Below are 4,960 nucleotides of genomic sequence, written 5' to 3'. Positions count from 1 at the left end.
GCTGTCCTAGCTCTCACCTGTGAGTAGTTAAGAGATTGAGAAGTGGGCAGATACGGCCCAAGGCAACACATAGTGCCTGGCTCAGCTGGAGGCTGTGGAACTCAGCCCTGGAAGTCCCAGAGAAGAGGAACCTTTGAACTAGGGACCGTGGTTTCTGGCAGACACTTCCAGCTTGAATGCAGGGTCTTTTCGCGTCACCTGCTGCTGACATCCACGCCCCACTGGGACACATAGGCTGGGCTTTGTGTCGCCTTTACTGTTCAATCTCAAACTTCAGGGAAGCCCTAGGACACAGTGCCCTCACAGCACAATCCTGCTAATCACCTGTGAGGCACTTCCAGGGAGGGGGTGGGGAACTCTCTCCCAGAGCTCTCTCTTAGCTCAGGCGCAGGGGCCGCTGCATCCATCAGGTCTGGGAGGAAGCTGGTAAAGAAATAAATAAATAATTTCCTACCTCAGGGACAGACCCCAAAAGATTTTTTAATCATGAGCAAGAAGCCAAAAAGAACTATTGACTCATTCTACACAGAGAAAGAGCGGGTATCCAACCCCGAGGAAGTTAACAGCAGAGAGTCAGCAGAAAACAACCTAGAGGGGAACCATACCTGCTCCCCATCACATAACTCTCTCCTCGAAGGGACTATTAAAAAGCTAAGAGAGTTTGAAGAAAAATGGGGAAAGGAAAGGGAAGCTATGATAGAGAATAACAACGTTCTGAAATTGGAGTTGGAAAAAATAAAGAATTCACAGGAGATGCAGGGAAACAAAATTTGTGAATTGGAAAAGGTTAAAAAATCACAGGAAAGTAGGATTTCTGAATTGGAAAAGATAAAAAAGTCTCAAGAAAATAAAATTTCTGAATTGGAAAAAGAAAATAATTCTCAAAAAAAAATTAGGGAAATGGAAAAAAATTCAACAGAGCAAAATAATTCATTTAAAAATGAAATTGGGCATTTACAAAAAGAACTAAAAACTGTGAAAGAAGAAAATAACTCCTTAAAATTCAGGATGGAACAAATAGAAATGAATGATTCACAGAGAACCCAAGAATCAGTCAAACAAAACAAAAAAAAAAAAAAAAAAAATGAAAAGCTGGAGAATAATGTCAAATACTTACTGGGAAAATCTATAGACCTGGAAAATAGATCTAGGAGAGATAATCTGCGGATCATTGGACTTCCCGAAAACTGTGACCAAAAAAAGAGCCTAGATTCTATTTTACAGGAAATTATCAAAGAGAACTGTCCAGAGATAATAGAAACAGAGGAGAAAGTAGATGTCGAAAGAATTCATCGAACTCCTTCTGAAATAGACCCTAAAAAAAGAACACCACGGAATATTGTGGCTAAGCTGCAGAATTACCACACAAAGTAGAAAATCTTGCAAGCAGCTAGAAAAGAACAATTTAAATACCAAGGTGCCACAATAAGGGTCACACAAGATTTGGCTGCCTCCACATTAAAAGACAGAAGGGCCTGGAACCTGATATTCCAAAAGGCAAAAGATCAAGGACTGCAACCAAAAATGAACTACCCAGCTAAGTTTAGCATCTTCTTCCATGGAAGAAGATGGTCATTCAATGAAATAGAGGAATTCTATATGTTTCTAAGAAAAAAACCAGACTTAAACAAAAAATTTGATCTACATCCACAAGACTGAAGAGGAACAGAAAAAGGTACACAGAATCCTTGAGAACTATAACTCTGTTGTGGGTATATAAAAAGTACTCATGGATAATTTGATTTTATTGATATAAAAGAAAAAAAAGGGGGGTGTAGTAAAGAGCAGGAGGTCATTTCAGAAAAAGGGGAAGGAATGATAAAAAGAGGGAAACTACATCCCAGGAAGAAGCATAGAAAATACACCATATCTGAGGGAATTTCGTGAGGAGGAGAATCATTGTTTTTCAGAGAATTTTCTCTCACCTCATTAAAAGGGGGGAGAGGAAAAGGGAAAAGGAAAAGGAGAATAAGTGAAGGGACTTGGAGGGAGGGGGGAGGGATACTAAAAAAATGAGGGCTGTGCGTCACAAGGGGGATCTATAAATGAAATATCGGGGAAGGAGTTCAGGGGGGTCAAGGGAAAAAGCGTAATCTGGGGATAATATGATGGCAGGAAATACAGAATTAGTAATTTTAACTATAAATGTGAATGGGATGAACGCTCCCATCAAATGGAGAAGGATAGCAGACTGGATCAAAAATCAGAACCCTACAATATGTTGTCTACAGGAACCCCACTTAAAGCAGGGAGATACATACAAAGTAAAGGTAAAAGGTTGGAGCAGAGCCTATTATGCTTCAGGTAAAGCCAAAAAAGCAGGAGTAGCTATCCTTATCTCAGATCAAGCAAAAGCAGAAGTTGATCTAGTTAAAAAAGATAAGCAAGGAAACTATATCCTGCTGAAAGGTAGCATAAATAATGAAGCCATATGAATACTAAGCATATATGCACCAAGTGGTATAGCATCTAACTTTCTAAAGGAAAAGTTAAGAGAATTGCAAGAAGAAATAGATAGTAAACCTATAATAGTGGGAGATCTCAACCTTGCACTCTCAGATTTAGACAAATCAAACCACAATACAAATAAGAAAGAAATTTAAAAAGTAAATAGAATATTAGAAAAACTAGGTATGATAGACCTTTGGAGAAAACTGAATGGCGATAGAAAGGAATATACTTTCTTCTCAGCAGTTCATGGATCTTATACAAAAATAGACCATATATTAGGACATAAAGATCTCAAAATTAAATGTAGGAAGGCAGAAATAATAAATGCCTTCTCCTCAGATCACAATGCAATAAAAGCTACATTCAGTAAAAAGTTAGGGGTAATTAGACCAAAAAGTAATTGGAAAATGAACAATCTCATCTTAAAGAATGACTGGTTGAAACAGCAAATTATAGAAACAATTAATAATTTCACCAAGATAATGAAAATGATGAGACATCATACCAAAGTCTGTGGGATGCAGCTAAAGCAGTAATAAGGGGAAATTTTATATCTTTAGAGGCTTATTTGAAAAAAATAGAGAAAGAGAAGTTTAACGAATTGGGCTTGCAACTTAAAAAGCTAGAAAAGGACCAAATTAAAAACCCCCAACCAAAAATTAAACTTGAAATACAAAAATTAAAAGGAGAAAAAATAATATTGAAAGTAAAAAAATATTGAATTAATAAATAAAACCAAGAGTTGGTTTTATGAAAAAGCCAATAAAATAGATAAACCTTTGGCAAATTTGATCAGAAAAAAGAAAGAGGAAAATCAAATTGTTAGTCTTACAAATGAAAAGGGGGATCTTTCCACCAATGAAGATGAAATTAGAGAAATAATAAGGAGTTGTTTTGCCCAACTTTATGCCAATAAATTTGATAACTTAAGTGAAATGGATGACTTCCTCCAAAAATATAGGCTCCCTAAATTAACAGAGGAGGAGATAAATTGCTTAAATAGTCCCATTTCAGAAAAAGAAATAGAACAAACTATTAATCAACTCCCCAGGAAAAAATCCCCGGGACCAGATGGATTCACATGTGAATTCTACCAAACATTTAAAGAACAATTAGCCCCAATGTAATATAAATTATTTGAAAAAATAGGGGATGAAGGAGTCCTACCAAACTCCTTTTATGACACAGACATGGTATTGATACCTAAACCAGGTCGATCGAAATCTGAGAAAGAAAATTATAGACCAATTTCCTTAATGAATATTGATGCTAAAATCTTAAATAAGATATTTGCAAAAAGACTTCAGAAAATCATCTCCAGGATAATACACTATGATCAAGTAGGATTTATTCCAGGAATGCAGGGCTGGTTTAATATTAGGAAAACTATTAATATAATTGACCATATTAATAATCAAATTAATAAAAACCATATGATCATCTCAATAGATGCAGAAAAAGCATTTGACAAAATCCAACATCCATTCCTACTAAAACCTCTTGAGAGTATAGGAATAAATGGACTATTCCTTAGAATAATCAGGAGCATTTATTTAAGACCATCAGTAAGCATAATATGCAATAGAAATAAACTGCAACCTTTCCCAGTAAGATCAGGAGTGAAACAAGGTTGCCCACTATCACCATTACTATTCAATGTAGTACTAGAAACTCTAGCCTCGGCAATAAGAGCCGAGAAAGAGATTCAAGGAATTAGAGTAGGAAATGAGGAAATCAAACTATCACTCTTTGCAGGTGACATGATGGTATACTTAAAGAATCCCAAAGACTCTGTTAAAAAGCTATTAGAAATAATTCAGAATTTTAGCAATGTGGCAGGATACAAAATAAATCCACATAAATCCTCAGCATTTTTATATATCACCAACAAAATGCAACAGCAAGAGATGCAAAGAGAAATTCCATTCCAAACAAATGTTGAGAGTATAAAGTATTTGGGAATTCATCTACCAAAGAAAAGTCAGGAATTATATGAGAAAAATTACAAAACACTTGCCACAAAAATAAAGTCAGATTTAAATAATTGGAAAGACATTCAGTGCTCTTGGATAGGCCGAGCAAATATAATAAAGATGACAATACTCCCCAAACTAATCTATTTATTTAGTGCTATACCAATCAGACTCCCAAGAAACTATTTTAATGACCTAGAAAAAATAACAACAAAATTCATATGGAAGAATAAAAGGTCGAGAATTGCAAGGGAACTAATGAAAAAAAGTCAGAGGAAGGTGGTCTAAGTGTACCTGATCTAAAGCTATATTATATAGCAGCAGTCACCAAAACCATTTGGTACTGGCTAAGAAATAGAACGGTAGATCAGTGGAACAGATTAGATACAAAGGACAAAAAAGGGTACATCTATAGCAATCTAATCTTTGACAAACCCAAAGATACCAACATTAGGGATAAAAATTCATTATTTGGAAAAAATTGTTGGGAAAACTGGAAATTATATGGCAGAAATTAGATATGGATCCACACTTAA

The sequence above is a fragment of the Sminthopsis crassicaudata genome, chromosome 2 (assembly GCF_048593235.1).
Source record: "Sminthopsis crassicaudata isolate SCR6 chromosome 2, ASM4859323v1, whole genome shotgun sequence".
In the NCBI taxonomy this organism is placed as follows: domain Eukaryota; kingdom Metazoa; phylum Chordata; class Mammalia; order Dasyuromorphia; family Dasyuridae; genus Sminthopsis; species Sminthopsis crassicaudata.
This window is presented reverse-complemented; position numbering follows the sequence as displayed.